Source organism: Hylaeus anthracinus, unplaced genomic scaffold (assembly GCF_026225885.1).
Source record: "Hylaeus anthracinus isolate JK02 unplaced genomic scaffold, UHH_iyHylAnth1.0_haploid 12001, whole genome shotgun sequence".
NCBI classification, from domain to species: Eukaryota; Metazoa; Arthropoda; class Insecta; order Hymenoptera; family Colletidae; genus Hylaeus; species Hylaeus anthracinus.
The window spans coordinates 10,751,165-10,778,865 of NW_026534348.1; the positions used below are offsets into that span (position 1 = coordinate 10,751,165).

At 39.6% G+C, this 27,701-nt stretch overlaps 1 protein-coding gene across 1 annotated transcript in view; it reads left to right on the forward strand.

The window, feature by feature from the left end:
- Nucleotides 1-27,701, forward strand: part of LOC128891349 (B-cell receptor CD22) — a 446,690-nt gene that overhangs the window by 185,934 nt on the left and 233,055 nt on the right. The window lies entirely within an intron of this gene.

Genomic DNA, 27,701 nt, shown 5'->3' on the forward strand with positions numbered 1-27,701 from the left:
TCTGGAAACCATAAAACTGTACGTCGTTGAACTGGGTCCTCTTAATACAGCAGAGAGCCATCTTTTTTGTAAATTTTGGTGAGATTTTGACTTTAATTCTTGCGTCATTAGGGTGTGGCATGTTAGCTTGCCTTTTCAGACCTGAATTATTTTTTCTTCTCGTATTAATGTAATTTAATTTTTAGGGTTAACTCGGACTAAAATTAGTATGGAAAAAAATCCTCACAGCGTAGTTTTCGAAGCACACTGTGTATTTCACGCCACGTACAAAAAAAGGGAGTACGTAGGGAAGTGTATAAGTGTATGCCGAGGGTATAGTATGGCCTCTGGAAGAACTGCGTAGCAAGAGCGATAGGTCTTCGTGATTCCCTAGAACGTTGCGTGACAACCCTCGTATTCTAATTGCCGCGTCGCGAGGACAAAGACGTATGCGCGCCCGCCTGGGAAAAAGGTATATCTCCCACTTTCTGGCTGCTTGGAATTCGAATTAATGGCCAGTTATATTTTACGGTCCTTTTTTCGAAATTATCGGACCCCGTTAACGATCTTCGCCAGGGGAATAAATAGCAGTGCTTGTTTCTTGGGGTGAGCCATAAATCTGGTTGGACGAGTCGCGGAGTGTTTGCCTTTGGTTGTTGCATGCTAGGGCGATGGCGGTGTGAGGGAGTTTCGTGAATAAGACGAGGACTTTTGTCGTTGGATCAGGGATTCTTTTTATTGTGATTCATATACGATGTTTCTTTTTTTCTTGGAGCTGAGTGTTAGCTAATATTTAATTCTAGGATACTGTATTTTTATTTCCTTTCATTACTAAACTGCATCAGTCGTATACTTTTAATTTAAGTTTCTGTTCTTCATCTGTGTATATAAAAATATGAATTTGCATAAACATCCGCAGTCTGCTCGTTACAGTTCAGTACGGGTTGGTAAAACTAGTTTGTCGTAGAGTAAGGAAAAATTTCAAAGAATGATCAAATATCAGCGTGAAAGTTTGTTCTCATTACTTTTCTCTGTTTTCAAATCCAATATTCTGGTTCGTCACACACGCTGTGAATTATGGAGTTCGTTAATTAGATCACGTCGATTTCACGGAGGTAAAGATGTTTTATCTCCACGTTCCTTTATTCTCTAATGGACGTATTTTCTTCGAGGTATTCATCATGCTTTTCGTGTTATTACGAGTTCGACGCGTCCATTGCCATCCGTCGAGGAGGCTAATGCGAGCCAGCCGCAGTTCATCTGCATTACATTTGACGTGCTTTCGGGGTGTGACGCTATTTTTACTGATTACGAGTCCGCTGGAACACGTTTCTTCTTTTATCATTCCCAGAAGTCATTCTCAATGTCCATTTTATCTATTTCACTATATTTGATCCACACTCGTTCACTATCTACCTTACAATTACTTTTAAATTCTAGATCAACTTTTCTACTAAAAAATCTGTCACGCAAAAATAATTCAGGTTTGAGGAGGTGAACTTATTAATCTAATATTAAACTATATGCAAGGCATCGTGACATATAGTGTCGAATTAAAATTAAATATTACTAATACCTTGTGTTTCGTATTTCTGTAATTCAGTACATTTTTAATGCCAGAAATGAGTAAATAAAACACTCCAAATACCGTTTAATTTTCTATAATTTCACACGACATTACAATAAATTCGTAGTGTCGTATAGGAACCGTAAAAACAAACGATAACAAACTGAAAATCCTTGCAACTAATAATCAGTGGACATTATTATCGTTGCCAATTTACAAAATTGTATATTCGACCGACGAACGTTCGAATCGCTCAGGATTGCAGCGAACAAAACGCGTTCACCTCATTTGACGCCGAACATACAAGAATTTTCGCGAACGAGCATATTCGCGAGGGAATGTTTCACTATCGCTCACCAATTCGCGAGTTTATTCTATTTCTTACAGTTTACCGCCTGTTTTCATTTCATATAACAGGCATTTCGTGGACGCAGTGGAATATCGTGCAGGCGAGCTCGGTATGCAAACTGGAATTTATAATGTACAGGCGATTTGTGTTGGTCTTCAATTTTCTTTTCTTTTCCTTTCTCCCTTGCTTTTTTTTCCACTACCACACCGTCGATATTTCGTATGGATTTTCCGCGGAACCGGCAAATTCGCATGCATTTAAATTTTAGATGCTCGTGTACCGCTCCAGAAAATTTCCTCAATAAATTCGTGCGTCGTTGAAGGAACGTGTCGGTGAAAAAAGAAAAAAAAAAGTATATATATATTTCTCTCGACCAGCGTATTAAAAATAGCGGACGTGGAAATTTATGCATTGTTCTTCGCCGTTGATGGCTCGATCGCGTTTACAGTTTTGCACTTCCGATAAATCTCGCCCCGATACTTTCCGAGATTCGAGGCACATATTCGGGTCATAGGCGTTGCGCGTGTAAACTTTTCGATGGTCGACCAGATGTAGAAGCTTCGGATAGTTTGGAACATGCACAGCATATCATGCTACAGTTTAACTGTCTATACTTGCCATGTACGCGGACGGGAGGTGTATCAGACTGCTATTCGATACGATAGAACCATTCCTTTTTTGTTCAAATGTGAGTTTAATATCCAGAGATATAGTGGTAGGCATTTAAAAATATTCAGTATGTTAGCTTTGTTAGTCAATTGAATTTCACTTGTTAAGATTAACGAGTCTTGGAATTTTTCGTCCTCGAGGATGTATTTAACTTATATTCTGTACAAAGTGCGTCATACATATATTTTCACGCAGTTTCAATTTTGTGTTATATTTATTTTTTTGGAATAAGCAATTCTAACACACTTACAGCGCTACCTTACGTAGAGAATTCATAGTTAAAGTGAAGATTAGTTGAAAGTAAAATCTTGAATTCATAAACGTTTAATAGCGTGAGTGCTATTAATCCTTTATAGTTTGAATCTTTTGATTTCAGTTCATTTTTATCGAGCCACTCTCGACACAGGACCACAAAAGGTCAAAGAAATTAAAATATCTGCTAAAAATATTTTGGAATAAGCAGTCCTAACTCATTTAAAGTGCTATCTTACGCAGATAATTCATAGTTAAAATCAAGATTAGTTAAAAGTAAAATCTTGAATTCATAAACGTTTAATAGCGTGAGTGCTATTAATCCTTTATAGTTTGAATCTTGATTTCAGTTCATTTTTGTCGAGCCTCTCTCGACACAGGACCACAAAAGGTTAAATAAATTAAAATATCGCTCGGAGTATCCAGCTCTTGATGACCTCACCTTATTAGTCATCCCCACAAAAGTTATACACATCCTCTAAACAAGCTCAGAGCGGTGCGCCAGAGGGCCAACCACCCCTTAGGACTAACTACCCCATTCACCCTGAAATTTGCATCCAAATAGGCTTAAAAGTGTCTTTCGGGGTCATTGAGCTAGCACGCGCGATAAGACAGAGGGTTTCTCAAGAAACCGAATCGGATTAGGGTTCCACCCCCTTTTCGAGACAGAAAACTACGCGAGAGCGTAAAGCGAAACACGGTTCGAACGGCGAAAGAATATTTTTCGATAGGTTCGCCCGACGACACCTATCTGTCGTCGTGGGAGATGGAATCGAAGACGCATATCCGAATTTGCATCTGCAGAGAGAGGCGAGAGATTGCCACGCTTCCATTGAGTTTCTGTTTTCATCTGGCGGGGGAATATTGGTCGGCGGGTCTTTTCCCTTTAGAGCCCTTCTGGCAAAGAGCGTCGAGGGGACCATACTCGATGACAAAGAAAGAGAGAAGTAGAGAGAAAAAGGTGACGGGGTTGGGGAGGGATGGTACGAAGTTCGACAGACAGAAACAAAACAGTTGTAAGCAGGGGTTGAGGGAGGGTGTGGGAGCACCTATGTCTCTGTGTGCAGGGTGTTTCATTCGCCGCCGCGCCGTACGGGGAGCATACAGAAAGCTGTTGGACCACAAGGTCCTATATACGGGGTGTTCCATCGACTACAGATCAATTCCATAAATAAGGCGGTTCTATTGGTAGAATTGTCGTGAATTTTATGGCATGAGCTCTCTTGTATTACGTTAAAAAGATTGTACAGATGCCTCAAAGGATACTTTATTTTTCTTGCTTGCAGTTTATTACGAATATTCTTTAACTTTAGTTAAACGTAAACGTAAGACTAATTATTTTTGTAATATATTAATGTGCACATACATCCATCTATTATTTTGAACTTTCTTATAGTCAATAATGTTATATGATTCGATCCTGATCTAATTCGTAGACAGTTTTGTTGTAGCAAAGAATTGATTTATAAGTTTATTGATTGTAACACAATTTTCCATTGAGACGAAATATTATGCATTAGTTTCTTGTATATTTGAATGAAGGTGCTGGTATGTGTTTGAATATAAATTCAAAAACTTCTATGTAAACTTTTCGATATCGAACTTGACGATTCCATCTTGTGTCACGTACATTTATTCTCATTATTCGTAAATTCTATCTAAACTAAAACTTTAATTTTCTGTTCTCATCGGAACTCATAATGTGAGAACGTTTTTTAAAAAAGTTTGGTCCAAACTGCTTAAACGGCTATTAAAAAAGTTCCATAACTGTTCCGGCCCCTGTTATAAATACAATATGAGTTTGCGAAACTTAACATCCTTGAAATAATTCAGCTGGGTTTACAGGACCAATCGCGTAAAAATGGGTTAGGTATTACGCGGAAAATTAACCCCTACAAGTAGTCGCAAAAAATTCTCTTATCGTTTGGAAAATATTAAAAGAGGAATTGGAGTTTCAAGTGAAATGTTCAATTTGTTATGAATATTTAAAATAGATGTGAAATAGATGTAAAATTATGCTAAGTAAATTACGTCAGTTTTTCCGATATAAGTAACTCCCTAGAATTACATTCTTTTGTCGTTTCTCGTTTATTAGTGTTTAATTTCATTTAATAACATTTTTCCTTTTAATACTCAACCAAGCATTTGCCATATCTAACAAGAATGATTTAAATTTATCGTTGCTCTTTCCCTTATAGGTGTGGCAATCACATGTATTCACGAACTTTTCTAGAAAATTTACCCTGTGCAAAATACGTTTAAATAGAGTGTTTAGATACTACAGGCTTCGTTCAATTACTAAACCTTGCATTGCATAATTCGAGCCAATGGCTCTTAACGTATGAATCCTGTATTCGTAGTATAATAAAGCATTCTTTCCTAGTGTCGGTTGTATTATTCGATTTCTAGTACAATCGCTTTATAACGCACGACTAAAAAGAAAAGAAGAAGATTCGTACCTGTATTTTCCAAATAAATAGCTGACTTCCAACGGAGTTGGTGAACCACCCAGTAGACGCACGCGAGTTTTTTCGTGTGTGCAGACTCGCATGAATCCGCGATGCTCTGTCAGCGGTGGCTTGTTGCTCAGGGGATCGAAGACGTCCGTGTGCTGCGTATAAAAAGTAAGGAAACCGGGGGGCACGAGAAGGGCGCAAGGGCGACGGTAGAAAAGAAAAAGGTCGACGCTCGTGGCATACATATTTTATGGGGCAATCACCGGCAACCCTTATCTACGGTTTGTTCAGTTCTGTCTTTCTGTTTCGATCCCTCGGCCGCCGTCATCCCTCTTGCTGTTCTTCCAGCCAGGGCCACGGTTGACCCTCGTTCTCGAATGATTTGCACGATTACTAATAAACGAAACCGTCCACCCAGGGACCTATTTAGTTCGAACGCATCGATAAATTTTTGCTGCCTCTCCGCCTATCAGGACCCTCGTTTGGAAGGATTTCACGGTGAGATTGGTTCCGCTTCAGCGTCGCGTAAATCAAAGTTATCCGAATGTGGGACTCGTGTTTTGACTCTAACGAATATCGAACGATCGCAGAGATTTCCCCTTCGTTCCCTTGTTTTTGCACCTTTTTATCTGCCGATGGGGCTGCCACGGTCCAATCACTTTAGATTCGATTAGGAAAGTTTCAAATTTTCATCGAGCTGATTTTTCGCGTGGATGTATAGCTCACTCGTTACAAATAGCTGCCAAGTGACTCATACAAAAAATTATTTTTTTTGTTTGGTATTGTACTTATTGTTAGAGTGAAGATAAAAAGTATAGATTGTGAGACAAAGATGTTTCGACTACATATGCCAACGTTCGCCAACGTTCGCCAAGGTTCGAGCACATGTGCTTCCGATTATTTTTAATTTCCATTATGATGAAAGTTCTGAAGCTTTTCGATTCATTTTCTTTATTTTCTTTGTTTCCTCGACTCTTCCTCACTCCACTTCAGTAACATCGACTACATGTGCCAACGTTCTCGTAGTTTAGATCATTTTTCTACGAAACATCTCTGATGTGTCTTTCTCGTATAGTTAATAGATTATGGGTAGCATAATGTGAAATACTTTTTATATGCCATAATAGCAACTCGTTTTCGCGGCACATTTTCCAGTCGCTTATCCGTTGCGGTTACTCGCGAACGACTGGCGTTAATTACGCCAAGGTAGAAGTTTATCGTAGCTTCTTTGACATGGAATCGTAGTTTCTCGTAATGCTTATTGCCGTCGCCAATTGGCTATGACTAGCAAATCGACGCACTAAAAGTCCAAAAGAGGTTTCTGACCGTTGATAAGCGGCTCTTTCGAGCCTGACCATCATGCTCTTCCGACGGGTCTTTACACAGCGCGGCGCAATGTGCCGACAGGTGCTGACCATGTAAAATGCATGAAAGTCGTGTATGGCGTGTATACGAGCGCTGCCGGCTGGTACCAGGGAACCCTGAATGCGGGAATTAAAACGCAATTTCCCGCACAAAGGGGACAGTTTATGCCAGCCCCTTCTCTCCAATCTCCTTCTCTCTCGCTCTCTATCTCGAGTCCTCTCTTTTCCTCTTCGGTACCCTGCTCCGTTTATTTTTCCACGTTATATAGCACAGCTTCGGTCCTCCTCGGCCGTCTCCGTCTTCGCAACCACCTTTAACGCTACACCTCTCCCCTTCCGGCGTCTGCTTAATGAAGCTTACCCGTGAGAGCTTTCTTTTTGTTTACTCGTTCCCAGCTACACGATACACGGTACCACCGCGTTGTTCCACTGCGGTGGAACTTTTCGCGTCTTTCCATTCCCGGCGAGTCTCTCTTTTCTTGCGATCCTTTCTTCTGTCTTTCATATACCACGTTCTGCCAGGCGCGACATGTTTTTCGCCTGGATGGTCCCGCTTTTTTGGAAGAAGCGATTTTTGGTTGAGAATTGAATAGTCCGGATTCTTTTTGATCTGTTTCATCTATATTTATTTGAAAGCATTATAGATATAAAGAAAAGGTTTCAACTTTTGTACGTGATCTTCTTTTCGACACCTGTTACTATTTTGAAAATATTCTGTGAGAAAGGGACGGCTTTTCTATATTCTTTTCTTCTTTCTTTTGTTTCCTCCATTCTCCACAACAACCCCTATTTTCAGTTCTTGACTGGATGTGCCAACGTTTGCCAAGGATTGAGCACATGTGCTTTCGATTATTTTTCATTTTCGTTATGGTGAAACTTCTCAAGCTTTTCCATCCATTTTCCTTCCTTACTTTGCTCCCTCGACTCTTTCTCGCTCCACTTCAATGGCATCGACTACATGTGCCAACGTTCGCCAAGATTCGAACACATGTGCCTCCGACTGCTCTCGATCTTCGATTTCCGCTGCTCGACACGGTGCCACCGTGCAGTTTCATTGCGACGGAACTTGTCGAGTTTTCTCATACACTTTTCTTCCATCTATCGGTTTCTCACATTCTTCCCTCTTTTCTCATCCCTCCCTGCACCGTTTCAGTAACGTTGGCTGGCGTTTAAGCGACTGGCCGCTCTTTTATAGCATGCCACGCAATCGAGTCCTTTTCCTCTTCCTTTCCGCGCCACTGTTGCTTACCAAAGACTTCCTGCGCTTTGAGCGGTTAACGGGCTGGGCTCTCTTTGGGTTTCTCGAACGCGGAGCTCCCACGAGAAATGCCTCGTTTCGCGTCTTCGATCGCGATCCATCAGGCAGGGGAATACGTAAGAGATTACTCAGCGCTAATGTAGAAAAAGTTTTGCGAATTGTTCCACGAAACTCGCCAATAATCGTCGAACTATTTTTATGGCGCTCTGTTTGCGAGGAAACTTTCATGTGAACACGATGAGGAATTTTTGACAGTCTCAAGCGTTTCTACCTTGCAATTGGTGAATATGTTGTATTAATCCTTGACTGGTCCAAACGACATTTTTAATTTACTAACCTTATCATCGTTTACTACTTACATAGTTACTAAAAATATTGCACAGAAAATGATTGTAAGCTTTACAGGTATACTTTTTCCATTTCTTTAATTATCTAAATTTAGTTGCGCGACATTCTCTTATTGATCCTACCTAAAATTGTTTATCTCAGTAGAATAGTCTACCCGACCATCTTAGAAATTACAAGATTGTCAATTGCTCGATGTACCTCGTCCCATCTCTAGTAACAGTCGTTACACGTCTAGGGAAAGCACGTCCCATCTTTGATCTCTTTCCCGAGAATAAACACCGCTTATGCGTGCGGTTCTACAAAATCGATTCGATTCGTGTCGACGCGACGGTGGGAAGACGTGGAGTGCCATCACGGGGCCAACGGTGCTCAAGGAAAATCGAGTGAGAATAGCGTGTGTGAAGTGGAGAGAGGGATAGGGTCACGTGGAAGTGGTCCCGGATGGAAGTAAACTCGGTTAAGGGTTCGCGCGTTTTCTGCAGCTCGTCGAAAGGGCTCAAGATAGAAGGAGAAGGGATGGAGAGCAAGGGTTGCATGCGACGGCGCAGCAGGTGCAACGTCGAGGATGGTTTCGGAAAGGAATCCGAACGTTCTCTCCGTTAAAAGCATAAAGTAGGTTTTATGCAAACGTACGCACGGGTATCGCCCTCTTTTATTATGGTTCAATCCTTTTCGTTTTTATGCCTCTCTGCTCCGCTGAGCGAATGCATACCCTGGCCCTGAACTTTTATCGCGGGATTACGCACGTGTTTATGGGACCAAGTCGCATTGCTGGGGCGTTTCTTAAAAATTGTAGGGTCACCTTCGCGGATAAAGAAGTACGATTTACCTGAAAGCATGGCGTATCTTCCAAATGGTATACTATGTTCATGAATGTTGATATTTCTCATATATTCTTGCACATTTGAGCATATTCTCATGGACTTCCTCATATTTCCATTTGATATAAATGCACAATCTGCAGCCCATTAATTATTCATTGAAGCCAGTAAGTGTCCATATATTAGGTCGCTGTATGAATCTTGATACGATTTATTACTCATATCCAAGTAGATTTTTGGCAATGAAAATGATTTATTAAATTTCATAATTTCCCTCGTTTTCAAAACACAAAACAATACTTATACACAATTACCTCATATGTATGGACGTGTCTTATACTTTCCCAATAAAAAGATTATACAAATTCATCGACGACGGTGCAACCAGCACAGATTGATCCTTTTAATTTCTAACAAAGCCTTCTCTATAAAATGCTCTAAAGAAAATCTATATCGTTCTTAAAAAGAAGACTAAGAAGTAAGACGTGTTTACCTTTATCCATTTCTCTGCCAGCATCCTCGTATTCCTTTTTCCCCTGCACCTTTTCCGCTTCCCCCAAAGACTGTTCCTCTTCCTCGACCTTTCTCCGGTGTTTCTTCCTGTTTCGCGTGCTTTTCTTCTCTAGCTTCAGCTCCCTCCCCCTCCCGCCCTCCCATTTTCTCGTATTTTCCTACTATCTCCACCACTCGCCGCCAAATACGCGCGTACGTGGACATACAGGCAAGAAAGCGTATCGCGGGGTTGGCGCAGGCGTATCCTCCCTCGCGTATCTTGTAAAAGCATAAGGGAACGTAAATCTCGCGTGGACATAAATTCCTTTATCGCGGGCCCGTCTCGCGCCCCATGCCACCGGCTACTTCTTACTTTTCCTCTTACCGGTGGAATCTCTATAGATTTCTTACTGTCCCGTCGGCGTGCATTCGACCATAGCGCGTCGCCAACCTTTTCGTGTAAACCCACACCCGACCCCCTCCCTTTGGCCTAGGCCAATAAATACCAGCGGCAATATTGATGCGCAAATATTTGCGCCGGGATGTTCATAGCGACAAGAACATTCTGTTTGTCAGCCGCGCAAAATACATACCGCCAATATTTAAACACGGATATTTTCCGATATAAAACGTTCTCGCCGTTCCGCGCTTCGAATTCTCTAAAAAAAAAAATGATTATGCATTGCTTAATATTGCTACGATCATTGATAGCCTTTTTCGGTTTTTGAGAGCGAAACGCTTGGCTCGTCAGTGGTGTATTTCATTTTTGTATGGCTCGCGTCGAACAGCTGATGGCAATTAGCGGAAGAAAAAGTGTGACGATTGTTTTTGAAAATTGTAATGTTTTGAGCGGATTCGTTGTAACTTGTACATTTGTACAGATTTGTGGTGGGCATTGATGTATACGTATGCACCATTCGCGTGACTGAACAATTTTATTCGCTTTGTAAAATATAGCAGAGAGGTTTTTTCAATCGCGGAAACGTCGTTCACTCGTTTAGGGGAGTGGTAACGTTTGGGTATTTCGAAATTATTGGTCGCTTTTTAATTTGTGAAAAATTGCGACGTTGCGACGCGTCGAAATGCATTAACTTGATATTCTGCACGGTGTTTCGGTCCGTTATCAAATTTTTATTGAAGAAATTTGTACGGATATTACTCGGATTCGTTACACATTATATGCAATATATACTGAATATAATTATTTGTAAAATATAATTAATATAATAGTAATATTTAATTTAGTTGAATTTAATGTTGCCACTATTTAAGTTGGTCAGAGGTCTCTAAATAATTTTTTTCTTTCTTTAAATAAGTTTTCGCTTAAGAAGCTCAATCGAAGTTAGTGAAAACAGTTTCATCGATTAAAAAAACCTGTTATCTATAAGTCTCAGGAGCAAAAACTTTTCTTTAAGAAAAAGAGGGTTGCCTGTCGAAAAGTTTAGAAACCACTGCTATTCAAGGTGATTTCAGAAACTAGGTCAGGCTGTAGCCCTTTTCTAAGCGAATATATAAAAAAAACTGGTATAGGAGAAAAACTTGAATTTTTCAATGGAGGGATTATCCTTTGATGATATAAGTCTTTCTCTGTGCGACGGTGCGTATTCCACCAGGCACATTCCTTTTTATTATAAATAGCGTCATGCACCTCTTCGTACATAAATCTATTCTGTTCTCCATCTAGCATACAAAAATATCAAAGTATGACCATTGAAAATGTAATACTTTGGCGGACATTTCATACTTTGTGCGAGGTATTTACTTTATTTTAGCGATTTTTCGAATGTTTCAGAATCATACTTTGAACATTTCACCGCTGGCCTCTTCAAGCTTTTTGTTTATATTTTTATATTTGTGGAGAATCACAAAGTAAGCACTCTTAACATCTGGTCGTGTTTTTCAGCTGAAAAGCAAATATTTTTGAGAATTTATTATACGTATACTGTGCATACGATGTAATAATTTAAATTAAAAGAATTATTTTTGTTTACATTTAGAAAATGACAGGAAAAAGGCAGTAAAATCTTTTCGTCCTTTTTTAAATACAAAACCCTAAGAGTATATTTTTTCTTCAAAATTAAATGTAAATTGTCCACGTTGACGCAGCACATGTTTCACTTCAATGCATCGATTACTCATAGTTAAAATGATACCTGTACTTATTCCTTTATTTACTGAATTTCTCAAAAGTTTTTAAAGTCCAGAGTTCTTATCTTATAGAGTTGTCTCTAACAAGCTTCCAAAAGAAAAAAAGCTGCTCATCCAACGATTAAAAACGAACTTCGTAGAAGGGGACTCGAAAGTCACAATCGGTTTCAGAGCGTTTAATTAATACTCGCCAGTAAATAAAGGGTTAAACAGACCATTTCAACACATTTCATTGGTCCCACTTCGATGAATTATCCAGGCTTCGCATGCTACTCCTACAAATCCAGCAATTTGTTCCCATATCCTCTTCATCGTAAAGTCTACCCTCTCCGACACTCGAAGTGGTTGAATACCTTCCCGACTAACAGTGACATTCGCATCAATCGTGCAACGTTAGTAAGTCAATCGATCAGACGAAACCGCGTACCTCTTTCTCGTCTCCTCGTTCCTGTTAATCAACCGCGGCCGCTTGTAACTGCTCGTCGCACAAAAGATGGAAGCGGTGTCGGAGAGAGAAATAGGGAAAGATAGGAACGGAATACACACGGTGCCAATTAGCAGTTCGCGGACGTCGCTTGAGCGGCAATCGAGACAACGAGGTAAGAGGAAACCAATTATCTGGCGGAACGAGTGGCCGCTCGCCAACGCAGTTGTTTCCTAATTGCATCGACGCGTCCCGACACATTGGCACGGTCGCGCGCACCCTCGTCGAAAGTAGCGTCCCTTCGTCAAAGCAACTTGAAATTTACAGTGATTTCGAGTTCAATTCCTCTGTCCTCGACCTGCTGCGTCGAAAAGTCACCGGGGACGGGCTCATCTGGAAGCTGCAATCAGAGTGATCGCGATAACGAGGGAAATGTCGTAGTCCATGGTCAAGAATTTTTCTACGCGACTTAAATACATGTTTTAACTAGAACAAAGGGTAGTTTTACAGTACAAATATCGAACTTGATATATTAATTGTTTAGTTAACCCTTTGCACTGAAGAGGTAACTCTCAATCACGTCTCAACGTAATGCAGTAACTCGAGAGGTGACTCTCTGTCACCACCAGGTTTGACGCAGCAAACCTGCAATAATCCACCAGCAATAGTGTTCCTTTAGGGTTTATTCCTTTAAAACTCGAAGTTTCATAAATAAAATGACTGTCGGAGAAGTAAAGGTGATCTGATTCTCAAATCTCAAGTACATCTTCGAAGCCAATCCAAGCTCAGGATTCGTGGCAACAGAATCCTTAAAAAGCAGCTCGAGTTGCTGGTAGATACAGGAAACAAAGGTTCCGAGTGTAAAGGGTTAAGATATATTTAAAAATGGGTGAGATACATCAAATCTCCAGGAGCATGTAATTTCTATTATATATACAGGATAACTTGCAAATATCTCATTTAAAACGTATCGAACAAATTATTCTGTTAACGTAACATTCTTTGTCTCGAATTTCTCGAAAGAAACACTTTTGGAGAATGCCGTGTTCAACTTTGAGAATGAAATCTCTAGAATTGTTAGAGTCAGAAAATAATCCTGACGGAGCCAATGAATCCGCTTCCTACAAAGACATTTCAGCCGTGCTTAATCGCTTTATCCATCGGCATAGATCTCTTTGTGCTCGCACAATAGGTCAGTGTTGATTCGAGCGGTCTGTAACTACACTTTCCAAGCCTCTCTATACGGATATTTCCACGGGTTGAATCACTATTCCCAATCGATCAATCGGAAATAGTCGCATTCATGATTAAAACGCTGTTCAAATGGCGCACGTTCGGAATAACGGGCGCCAATTTTTCAGAGATACTTCATTCCCGAGGGCGAAACGGATATAACAATACCTACAGTCAGTCCCATAAATATTCGTACCCTCTGCGCTTACCGAAGAAATTTCTTTAAATTAAATGATAGATTTGATGTTTCCAAATAAATTTTTCATTATATATATATATACAAGTGTAAAGTTGATCTATGTAAATTTTAACGATGAAACATTTATTTAAAACCATCGAACTTACTATTTAATTTAGACAAACTTTTTTAATATACATGGAGGGTACGAACACTTATGGGACTGACTGTATGTCATTTTAGTCCTCATGAGTGGCGGTGGCTGGGTTAGTCACTAGAAAAAATTCCTATAACTTGGCCAAACATCGATAAATATATACACTAAGTTCGAGAATGATACGTTCAATGTATTTCTTACGAAAAATTCGCAAACATCCAAGTCGTACGACAGCCACTTGAAGATCAGCGTAATCCAGAGGGGAAAGGAACCTTGTCTAAGAACGCGACGAATTTCTAACCGGTAATTACGACGGCATTACGTGTTTAATCTGCAGCTAGGCGGGAGACAAGGTCGACAATCGACAGAATCGCTTCACGGGACGGTTATCGCGAAATATGTCCCGCCAAGTACCGTCTTAGAAGTCTCGGTTGCGTTTTGCCTCACGGTTGCGAGTAGGCAGAGGGTAGCTCCGCAACTGGCAACAGAAGCAGATGACTACCTCGTTTCCAGGAGAGTTCGGAGCCACGAAGTCGTCGCTGGCAAAGAGGAAGTTGCCGCGCTTCTAAGCACAGGCGGATCTCCGACTGTCTCTCTTCCTTGCCCTCGCTGGATGACTCTTCCTCGAACCCGTCTCTCTCCATTCGGTGGTCTCCTCTCTTTCGTCTCTGTCGAGCTTTAACGTATATAACAATATCTGCTATCTTTCTCGTATATTCGTCCTTTTCTCGCTCACTGTCTCTGTTTCGTGTTCAGCTGAGCCAGGCAAATGACGATCTCTCAGACTTCGGTGGCTGTTCTACACCCACCCACTCCCTCCTTCGCCCCTTCATAGTATTCCTCCTTACACTAACCTTCGTGAACTAAAGTACTAGAAACTACAAGTTATAATTACGTCACAAGATAACTCCTACGGTCGATACGCTCGTGTAAGTAGCCGCATACACGGCGAGCAGAAGCGTTGTCGCGCCGTGAGGATAGTCGCGAGTCGTTCCGGGGTTAGTACTATTAAAGTTAGATGTTATTGGCGGCGGCTAACACTTGTACAAACGTAATTGTTCGCGAACGGGCGTACGTTCAATATTTATACGTTTCGCGGCGAATTATCTTGTCAACGGCTTCAACCCAGAGCCAAGAGAGGAGTTTTAGGCAACTCGAAGTCCTCTCGATTAGCTACCTCGAGTGAAACATATATGAAACATTTCGAATTGCTGGAGAAAATTTACACGGCGTTTGAGAACAAACGGGTGAATAAAGAGGTATTTTATGTTTGTTTGTTTTTTTGTTATTTTTCAACTTATTGGACCTTTCTTTAATGAAAAGTCTTCTTTAGAAGTCTTTCATTAGAAAATGAACATCCACAGATTCATGTATAATCTATTAAAAAATGTATAATATGTACATACGTGAGTTTTAATTTGTACTACTGTATTTATCAATTAATTTCTGGTGTTGAAGTTCATTGAAATATGGATGAACACATCTGGGATTATGAATTAAAGGTTTGTGCTAAGAATGTACACGACTGCAATTGCATTCGTTATGAAAATGAATAATACGATTTAAAAATACTGTATTTTATTACGGAACGATCGTTTAGTCCCAGAATAATATTACATTAAATTATTAATGGTCTCGTCGGAACCCTCCAAGTTTCAGTCCTCTCTTACGTATGGATTTAATATTTAATTACGATGCATTTGTAACACAGTTGGTACTGGGCGACGTTTATAAATCGTATCAGTATTTATTCATGTGCCAATTCGTGAAATGAACACGGATGGCATTGAATAATTAACGCATGCTACTATTTATGTCCACCTCAGAGCGACGACGCTATGCAAGAAAAAAATATACTTCCGATAAAACAATATTAGAGATTTTATATATAATCATCGATATTTTTATACGTGTATGAGACATTCCAGCTATTTCCCACAATTCAGTTCTTAATGGCATAAATAATGGCCTGTATTATTCGTACCCAGCTCGTTTTATTCTCTGATATAAAACATCGATTAATCCTGACACGAATAATAAATATAACAACGTAATAACAACATCATAAATGTGTCGTAATTATATATGAATGCGTCGCTGGATACAAAAATAAAAGATAATTGACAATTGAACGACATTCAAAAATATTTGTGTAATGTTTTCGTTCATTATTCTAAACGTCACGTTTCCATTGAAAGAAATAAACATTTGTTAACGTAACTACCAATTGCTCCACTAACTGCAAAATTCGAGTGATACGCTCGGTATATACAGTCAGTCTCATAAATATTCGTACCCTCTATGTTTATTAAAAAAAATTGTTGAAATTAGATGATAGGTTAGACGTTTTCATATAAATTTTTCATTAAAAAAATACTTACAAACTTTGAAATAAATAGAAAATGTATTCTACGTCTATTTACAATGACAAGTCCTCGATTAAAACTTACTCTTACCTCCAGATCAAATTCTATTAAAGATGGTTCGTGTTGAGTGTCGTAAACGTTAAAAGAAATATTTCAGTCGACCGACGAACGTGCGATTATTTTACATGTTTATCTACAGAGGTTCAGGTATCACTGTGATGAAAGCGTGAAACGAAATAAAATGACACAAATTCCACCGCAAAGTCCAAAGGGAGAAATTCCAACCGCGAACACTTGACACCGTCACTGCGGAAACGCCACGCGCCGCGAAAGAGACGCGCACAGAGAGAATTGAAAACGTCAAATATCAAATATTTAATTCGCGCACGACGCGAGCGTTAACCCTGCGAACATTGAAGGAAAACGGCGAGAACGGGAAACGGGGCGAGGGACCGGTGATATTTTGAGGTTGCACACTTGCTCTTTGAACGCCCGTTGAACCGCAAAACCTCTAACACATAACCGCGTTTCCGCACTCGGTACACTCGACTCGACACTTGGAGCATTGTTGACCGCTGGAAAACGGACAACCAGCACTTTTAGCGGCGCGCTTTTTGCTTTGAAAGCCCCCTCGGGACATGTGACGAAGGCGCAATTAGCGATTGTCCGCACTTTCAGCAATTAAGACCGAAACGATGTTGAAAAACTGCCTCGGTTGACTGTCACGACTAATTTCTCTCCCCTTCTGTCCTAAGCGTTGGTTTCACGGCTTTTAGCTCGCAAGACACTTTAACGGGAACGGTAAGCTTGACAGTGAACAGAAATATCTGCGGGACGAGGTAACAACGAACGAGAAAAACGGTTTTTAAGCGAATGAACCACTTGGTTGTCACGGTGTAATTAAAATGACCCGTTGAAGATTAAAATCTTCGGTACTCGGGGCCAAGAGGATCTTTATTTTCATAGTTTTCAACAATTGAATGTTGGCTCTCTTTGGTGTGGTATGTAAATATCGGTTGGGAAACGATTATTTGTTAGAGTAAGTGTGTCGTATATGAAATAAAATAATATTATTAGAAGAATAATTGTTACAAGTATTTGGTATTAAAATTCATATTATTAAATCTTTTTTTAATGCACTAACTTTACCTTTTAGATCAAGAGTTGTCAATTTAGTAATAATATTTTCCTATTAATACAATATGATACATACAAAATTATGGTAAAAATACAGTCTGATATCTGTGTGAACAATAGAATCCATTAAGTTTAAATTGGGGTATCTGGTAGTCCACATGAAAGTAGGGCAGGTTCATTTCATCATTTTGCTGTTTCCTCAAAGTTGACAATTTGAAATGATGACTCTTACACCAACGAGTAAAACGTATAATGGATAAAACAATAATGAATAAACTTAGTAAATTCAAAAACTGAGATTCACTTTCATTATAATATATGCTACTAGAAAGCGAAATTTCATTAAAAAAATACGACAGAGTATAAAACGTAAATTTTATTTCACTTGGAAAATGTGCATTATGAATGTTGATTATCGCATGAAATAATCTCTATCATTTGGACTGTCACGTAGAAAGAATACATCAAGTTTATCGCCAGAAATTAAATTTAGCATCGAACTACCGATCCAACATGTTCGCAATTGCGCTCGAAATTCCATAATTCGCAGCGCAATCCATCACACGGAAAGATATTATTGACAAGCGAATTTTGAAAACAATGCGTTTCTGGCGTGCGGTGTACTACCAGTAACGCGAGAAATGAAGTGCACATCCGGAATTAATAATGGTCGACGATGCGCCACCGAACGTAGATGTATGCAATTATTGTTAAAATCTCGATGGCAGTTGCCGTGTACTCAAAATATTGTAACAGTACGGAACGTGTCCCACAAAATCGCGGAATATATTGCGATAATAACCGCAGTAAGAAAAGTACGTAAATCGTAATATCACCTGCTGATACAAAATTCTGATAATACTAATACCGTGTACAATGATTAGAACGCGACCAATCGATGGATGGGAGATTGTCAGTCGGTTAGAAAATTAGATGCCCGGTAGCAAATCTGTTCAGGGGCGACTAGAAACGACCCACACAGCTATCGCGTTCAATCTCGCTTCCGGTTACTGGAATACGAGCACGGTGTCGGCTTACAAGGCAAAATAACTGGCCCTGTTTTCGTAAATTCGTAACACAATACGCGAACGTGCTCACGCGATTGACGAATCTCTAGCAAAGTGGTAGCGACGCGCTTTATATCAATTTTAGCGTTATCGTTTATAACACGATGTCACCAAAACTTCCTCAGCACCTCGTTAATTCGATTCAGGATTACGAGAGCGCACCAAGGTCTTCGGCTTCTACGTATATCGAAATATTCCTTCCTTTGAGTGGGAAATAGCATTAAACGTAGAGCATAATATACCTGTCTAATTATGCATTACATTAATGCATGTGGTAAATGACAAAACATGTTCGATGTAATGAATATTTGATGTAATGTGCACCACTGGTTTAATTGAAACACAAAAGGCAACTTTAATGCTGTGCTAGTCTCCATTTTTCTGATTTCTTTCTGTTATTGTAATTGATATCAAGGGAACATTGTTCGTAAATAAAGTATTATTATTATTATTATTATTATTATTATTATTATTATTATTATTATTATTATTATTAACGGAGGTAACATTGGAACGTGAATTAGGTATAGCTCATCAGGTACTACGGTTATTCTAAATTTTAGCTTATATCGTAGCTAATTGATCGAGCTACTTCTTCGATATAATTGCTATTGTAATTTATGCAAAACTATATTAACATCGATTTTTCCTTTCACGAGATTTAACAGAGTTAATCGGTTCGCCATCCGAGTAGCCCAATTTTCGCGCTATCGTTCATAATGTGACGTCACCGCGAACTTTCTGAAACGGTTGATTAATTTAACTCGGGCTTATGAGATTGCACCCAAAGCGCGGCTTCCGCCTCATGCATATACTGAAATGTTCCAAAACAACGGGGCAGCTCGCGTTCGGGAAGCGTGGGTGGTCCCAACGGTACGAGTTCCTCTTGAAACGTCGCTGATCCTTTTTCAGGGAATCTGTGATGTATCGAGGTGTCCAGACGATAGATTTATCATCACCAGAAAAAGACACCAGAGAGAAAAAAAAAACTGTTTTCCACGGTCCTGACCTTGCTTTCCCCCTTTTGCTCTCGTTTCGTCCCTTGGGTCGAGCGACTTTATCGGGCCACGTGAGAAGTAATGGATTAGATATTCTGTATCCCAGTAGCCTCCAATCGATACCTCCTAAAATCACCCTAGAGTCGATTCTCGGAGTTCTTCACTTTTAGCGAAGTTACTACTTGCAATATTGTAGTAATAATTTGAATAATCATCGAATCGATTCCTGGATTTCTTCGTTCCAAAGCGCAATAATATTAAAAATTAGAAATTGTGGTATCAACCTAACAAAATTCACGCGTCCTTACAGGAATGCAAATTCCGGCAACGTGGAATTAATAAAATTACAGAAATTCAATCGAGCAGAAATGGAGGAATTAATAAACACTATTCATCCGGTACGATCGAAATTCTAACAGAGTCTCGCGCGCAGCAGTTTCAATTTTAATACCTATCCGATCATTTGTGACGTTCATCAGCGTGTGTTTGAATATTATAATGTAATTATTATGAAATTATACAATGACATCGTAATAATCTTCGAGGGAATAATGCGAAAGCGTTTGTAATTGTCACGTCGACTGTTCGACGATTGTCCCTACGTCGAGTAATTTGCAACGGGTGACGCATCAATCTCGTTAATAAATAATTACGATTACCGTGTCGATAATACGGATATTAATCACGCGTTTCCCTCGTTTGCTGAAAACTTGTTCAAACGGTCGTTTCGAGCGTTCAAATTGGAATATGGGGGAAAAATGGATTATATACAGCCTACGAATAATCGTGCCGAACTTTCTAATTAATAATACCGCAAACAATTAATTACTGAGAGAGGGAAGAAACTTTCGAACAAACACGTAGACTTTTTTTTTCCAACGCCGCTGTTACGTTCGGCGGTTTTGCCATTATTTCTGCGCAATTACTGAAGCAATTTCAAAACATCTCTCGTCGAAACTATCAAATTGTAAGTGGGACGACGTTAAGTGCGAACAAATTCGAAGGTTTTAGAAAACAAGTGGAAAATAGTACTTCAATTATTATTATACGAGGACACTAGATTTCAAATGTTAGAATTGTAGAAATGTTTCGAATGTATGGTACAGTTTTAAAGCATAATTTTTTAATGGCTAGCAGATTTGCCATTCGTCTTCAATGACTGTGAGGCTTACGAACTCGTGAATATTTGTTTCAAAGCATATGGAAATACACACAGTTTACATTAACAATACCGATACAATATACAATAATAATAAAGATATTTTATTTGACGAAAACAAAAGAATTTAGCTACTTCTACTGACCTATTCAAGAACGACTTATTTAATTTGTACTAAATCATGTTGAAATTCACGCTGATATTGACCCAGTTCAATCATCAATCTTGCGACGATGTTATCATGCTATAGCGTAAAGGAAATTACACTACGGGCGTCTATTAACAATTTTAATTGCTGACACTGTCACGTTACAATCCTGAAAATAATGGTAATTATTTGTCACATTAACGATCTCATCGATTTCAATGATCCCTTGATACATTGAAGCTGGGATCGGGAGGGTATGATAGTCACTTTATTATCCTCAACTGATGATTAATCGACGCTCGCATCTAGCTTTGAAATTACAGGCATTAAGAGCTAATAGAAAAATAATAGGTAATTTATTTCGACGTTGCCCGAAGAATTGTTTTCTCATCGTTAACGTCTTGAATACAAATTCAAACAGAAACCCTGGATCATCAAATTCATTATGCATTGTGCCATCTGCTCTATACGTTTCTTAATATATTTTACACAATATTATTTCCCTGATTATAGATATCTTTTTCATTTCACGAATTCCAATTGTTAAGCACACATCCCACTACCATAATATTTCGTTTTCCCTCGACCTCGACCCACCACGGTCTAACTGCAACAAACAGAAGCAGGCCAAGAAGCTGGCGGCATAAGTGGCTAGAATTTTCGGCCCCTAATTTCCCAGCGCGCGCATTTCCCAGTGAAGCTACATAGCGGTGCATTACCGTCGAAATTCCTAACTTAGGTTAGAGGTCTGGAAGGAAAATTCAAACGGCGAAGCCCCAGAAAAGTGCAAATAAGATTACGCGCGTCTCGGAACAACCGCGGAATCACCTTTCAGCTTCCCGTGGCCTCCAACCGTGGCTGGAACAAAAGTAACCAGACTTCGGATAGGGGTGAGCCAACTAATGCTCATCGACCGTGGAAGACTGCTCGTACACCCTTCCGTTCTGGTTCGCGTGCTTCCTGAAATTGATCTTCGATACGGGCGAGCATAACTGAATATGCAGATGAGAAAGAACGAGATGTGCGATTTTATGGATCTGGATTATTTCTAGGAATTTTTTCAAAAAATCGGAAAAAATTACGCATTGATAGTCGTAATGTTGCGCCATAGCTGTAAGAATATGAAAACGGTCACCTAAGTAATTAAGGCTATATAAAGCAGTTTCTCAATTTTTTAACGATCTTTGATTTTTTTTTACTACGGTCCACCCTTTCGAAAAATTCGAAGAGCCGAATAGTGAATTGCATAGATTATTTGAACGATCCTCCTAATGACTGCGAACTTGTAACAAGATCTTTAGATTTAGATCAGCAGGGACAACGCCAAGGAGCTGCGGCTGGTACTGGATCGATCAGAAGTCTACAAAATTTCACATTCCATGTTTAAAAGACTCCGAGGTCAATTATCGATAGAATCATGCCGCACACGTTCTGTTTCTTGGCTTCTACAGTTTGATCTAGTTGGTCAACTGTGGTTTCCCCTCGCGAGAGTATCTCTGGCCGAGCTTCCGCGCGTCGTTCGGTTCCCTTCCTATCTTTTCCAGCAAAGCCGCGCGCCTTTCTCCCACCATATCCGTTCGAGCGTGGCCACCGTTTCCATTGTTCCCGCGATTTTCACGGTTCAAAGGCGACGGACAGCCACGCGGTGGTTTGCCAAGTTCGTCGGGCAAACTTCGGCAGCTTTCAAGTAAACGCGCCCTCGGTCAGACGCAGCCGACCGCAACCGGAACCTCGCAGCGAGTCGAATTCGCGAATCTCGCGCAAAAATGTACACTTCGAGGCCAGTGGATAACTAAAACTCGGTTTCCATCGTCGAATCGGGTTACTGGAGGCGGTGGTTCGCGTGATTCTTTGTCAAATCGCCGCTATAGTGGCGGGGGGTCTCTAGAGATGCGAAAGGTTAAGAACGATTAGGGGTGAGTTGCTAGGTAAATTTCTCCTTGATAAATGAAGGAGAAGGGGAGGGAAAAAATATTTCTTTGCGTACATACGTGTGGGGTAAAAATGGTGTAACTGGTACCTGGAATAAAGTGAAGTATATTTGAAGAAAACCTCAAACGAGAGCTTTCTGAAAATTCGGATTTATATGAAACTTTGTGCGAATAGAAAATTTCTTTCTCTTATAATCTTGTAATGTATCATTTGTTCTTATATCTAAATATCTCCTTACTATTTCGATTGTTCGCAATAAATAAATTACAGGGAATTTCACACCTTTGGAAAGAACTTCCACAGCGTCAGTTTTCTCTCGGCAATCAAAAACTGTCGCTAAAAATTATTCTGTGTAAAGCTGAAGTAGTAATTTCGGGGTACACCTTCAATTAACGTCAACTTGCGTCGACTGCAGACACGCGGAAGAAAAGAAGCGTAAGATTGAAATCCAAAGGGAAATGCTGGAGTTTACCTTAAACGTAAATACTTCATCCTCTCAGTAGTGAAACGCTTTTGCCTTACAACAGCGAAAAAAACGTACTTCCCCGTTCCAGGTTCGTCTTACGTGTATCTACGCTTGGCATACCCGTCGAGCATAAACGTTCCAGGGAGTTTCACGGCATCTTCGTCACCTCATTTTCATTCGTTCGCGGAAACAGTGTCGCGCAAATAGGCGGTGGCGTTGCCACTCGACTGCACGCCGTCGTCCCAGATAATTACCGCGGTAGCTGGCTCGCAAACAAAGTACAGGTGAGACCGTCCTCGAAACGAGACCGCCCTTGACATTGGGGACACGGAAACGCAGCGCGATAGCTCGCTACCGAAGATGGTGGATGGACACAAAATGTGGAACAGGTTCAATGTTGGAACAATTCTAAACTAGTGGCTTTTCATTCGAAAATCAACTGCTTTGTTATTATTGTAGTGGCATACGAGAAGTAGATTTAAAATCAATTAAAATAATGCAATTAAGAGGAAATTATTTCAAATGAATATACAGCGTCTTGAAAATGTTTCGTTGAAGTTTAATTTGTAGAAACGACATTTCATATTCGATCTAATAGAAGATAAATAAGAAAAATGTACCTTGCTACTTTTACAACTACAGAAGCTTCATTACAGTGTTCCTCGTGAAACTGTACAACTTTTTGTATAATCTCTACTACGTTAAAAACAAACCAATTTTCCAGGTAACCTATTTTAGGTGCCACACGTTGTGTACACTTAATATTTTACACATAGCAACGTAGGCCCGTAATCCACCAACCCGCTGAAGTGGATTAAAATTGGAGGAGGACAGCTTCAGTCCTTCCCTTGGGAATGCTAAATTTCTACATACGAGGAGTCTTTGTGGATACAGTATTATCCATGTCCCGTTACAAATTTTCTTATACGTTACGACCAATCTTTTCCAAAACTTATGAACTTTCTTATAATTCCTTCAATTTCAGAACAGACGTTATATAATTTTTCCACGTTGTTTAAAAATTGGGGAAAATTCACAAAAACTTGGCATTCTACGTTTTTCAAATCTTGCAATCCTCGCAATAATTCGAGCCAAGCGTTTTAAACGAACTGCGCGATTTCCAAACCTCCGAAAAATCGAGCACGACCGTGGATCTTCGAACTTTCGAACGTGGCCCGTTTTCGCTTTCTAATTGCAGCCTGGAAAACGCTCGATCGCTCGCAAACAAATTCCTTTGTTCCCGCTCGTTGTTGCTGTCATCAGCGGAGAAACGATGGTGGTACGCGTGAAAAATATAAACGCAACCGGTTGCGCGGGATGCGGCGCGATTTCCACGGCCATTTTGAACGCTGACAAAGAGCCGATAGTAAATCCTGAATATAATGTAACAGCCATGTTGGAGTGTAGGTGCTCGAATGGTGTCTCGTATAACGACCTCGCTCCGTGGGAAACGTTTCCAGAAGACAGTGAAGAATTACCGTGATGCGAGTACACAAAGCGCCGCCTTGCCACGACGCTCAATCGTTAAGGATCTCAAAGTCTTCGAGCTCCCTAGAGGAGAGGGGAGTAAAGAATTAACGGTTTCGTGATCGAACGTGTGCTAGCAATTTAGGATGCTCTTTGAGTGTCAGTTTCCGAATTTTAATCCTATACTGCATTATGCACCGGCTTGGGACTCTGAAATGTAGCATGTTTTCCTATATGGGGACACCCGATTGATCTATGAATTCTATTTATTGTTTGGTTGGGATACTAAGCAATTTAGATAGGTATAAATTAGTCTTAGGTCTTTTAGAATATAATATTACTGCGAGAGGATTAAACTTCAATCACTGTTTTCAGACGCTTAAAAATTCAAAGCGTCTGAAAGGACGAGAAAACAGTTACTATTGTATGGATGAAAACCTGGATAGAGGTCTACTCCTCTCGCAGTAATATTATATTTTAAAAGACAATTAGTGAGCGATAATTTCTATTTGGAGACCCTGTTTGGAGTGAGCTCTTTTTGAAACCCGTATATCGATCGTGAACTTTTCGATTCATCGTGTCCTGCTGCACGTGCTCGATCGTTGGAAAGATTTATGTCACAGGCCGGAGATTGATTTACCACATGTTGGAGGGGTCGGAGGGCTATCAGAAGTGGACAAATAAACGTTGCGACAAAATGCAGAAAACGTGCCCGCGATTAACACTGCGACACGTTTTACGTGCAGTTTGTAAACACGTTTCGCCATGAATACATTAAGCTATATTTGTCACGCGAGTTCGCGGTTGCTCGACCACTTCAGGATTACCAAAGTAAATATAAAATAATATAGTGCAGTATCAGGTGGAAAGTTGAAAGTTTTCATGTCTCGAAAGAGTTTTAGAATTGACCCCAGTTTATACATATATATGTAACTGGGTGATTATTTTCATAGTAAATAAAATTGTATCGTAATTGTTTAAATGTTACATGACATATTTTGGGATAGTTTGGATCGAATAAAATTTAGTTTTCCGTCGACAATAAATTATTCAACTGGCGTCTGCTATTAAGCTCAGTATTTTCATTTATTTGAAAAACTGTCAACATCGAAACAATTACACTAATTCCTTCAGTTTAAAAGCGTAGAATTTTACAAACGTGGAGTATATTATTCAACGAAATGAAATTTATTTTTGAAAAATACAACATTCTACTAAATATCGCATTATGAGTTTTTTTTAGGACCGTGGTTCTGTGCGGTTTCCAGTCATGGTGTTCTCCACCCTCAGATTAGAAATTTCTGCAGCAAAGTTGAACCGTGGAAAGTGTCTCTCGAGCAAACTTTCAGGTTTCCCGATCCCTCGTTGGATCTCTTCCGACATTCCGATTTTACTCTCGTACTTCAAAGTCGAAGTGCAAGGATAAGCTCCGACTTAATTATTATGTAGGGTGACTCAGTCGATCGGATTACCGGCCTCGGATTCGAATCCAGATCCCTCAACTGGCAACAGTGAAATCAATCGAACTATCTTAGATCGTTGATGGGGTTCTTTCTAAGCCTGACAGCTTGAATAGGTATTACCTATCAATTATTCTGTAACATGGATGTGATTACGTAACGTTTGAATGCCTCATCCGATAAGCAAGGGAAACGTGATAGATGAAAGGGAAAAAGCCTGGAATGCTAATTGGATTTGATGAATCTGTCTAAATGAATTGGAATACAAATTATTAAAATTTAATAGGACGGTAGTTTGAATTGTAACTTACGGCTATGAAATAATAGCACGAACAATGTGAAAGTATTTTTTATGATTTATAGAATTCTATTTCGGATTTACCGTATCAATTAAAAGAATTATTAAATTTGAATGAACTGTTGTGTAAAAATATCTTTTAGTACACAGGAGGCAATTTGTCTTGAAAAGTGCTTGGTCTTAGATCTTTTGGATTCATTGAGTAGATCGTTCTCGCTATTCTAAATCTTCTTTACTTGGAACAAGACCAATGCCAATCTTATCGAGGCCGTACAAAGAAGGATGTTTTCATTGCGTTGCAGGAAAAGAGTATATTTACACAGAGTATTGTACGATTAATTTTAAAGAACATATCTTTCCAATTCACTAAAGAACATTCCAAAATTAATCTTCGCAATATGCAATTTTTGTATTTTATTGGACTACCTGAAACTCTCACTGTCTATCACTGATGGGCAAAATTCTTATCCAAATAATACTATCGAGTAACAAATGAAAATTAGTTCAATAATAAATTATACAGTAAAATTATATTTCACTTTGAAGGAATTAGAACTGACTTCAATTCATTTTAAGTAATATCGCTAATGGGATATCGCTGCTCCGAGTTTTTATTCGTCGTCAATTATTCAAATAAAATTTTGCTAATCTCCGTACGCGCGATGCTCCAGCTCGAGATAAAGGAGCTCGACTCTTGGAATAAAAACCTACCTCCTCGAATAAGTGCTCGCGAGCGGAACCAAGCCAATCGCCACTTATCCAAGGATTACTGTGCTTGGGAAAAGTAAAACTCGGGAATGAAAAAGAAAACGGGGGAACGGAAGTGAAACTCTCTGGATTTAACAGAGGAGCAGATTTTTAAGCACGTCCGGTGAATTCTCGAGACGTAACTCTCCTAGAATTCAGTTAAGGATCTGCCAGAAGAATTTTCGAACTTACAATGCTCGCCTACGCAGATCTCCAAATCAGATGAATCGTGCCCACGTCAGCAGCCTATTTGCATATTCGTGTTTTCTTTGTGCGCGAAACCGCGCCACTCGTATTTCTTTAATAAATATATTTCATAGCGGGGTTGGAATTCGTTCATAGCGCGTCAAAAATAATAAACTGCGCTTGGGAATATATTCAATAAGTAATTTGATTGATATTTTTGGGTAAACAGGTGGGAATTCGTATATCTTGATGTTTGACAAAGTTAAGGAAGATTCTACTACAATTACCATTAGATTGCGTAGAAATTTATAGTATGCTATGCAGAGCATAAACGGAAATTAAAAAGTGTTAACGTCTTTTAAATGTTGTAACTTGTATTTTATGTATTTAAGCATTTGTACAAACTTGTGAATATTTTTGTTTATCACACTTGTCACAAATGCATAAATATTGGAAGTCTAGTTATTGTACACGGTGTCCCGTAACTGGTAGTAGAAGCGAGTAGGACGAATTTCCAAACTTTTTGAGCTTGTCATTTTAAGTATAATTATACAGAAATGAAAATACGTCATTCA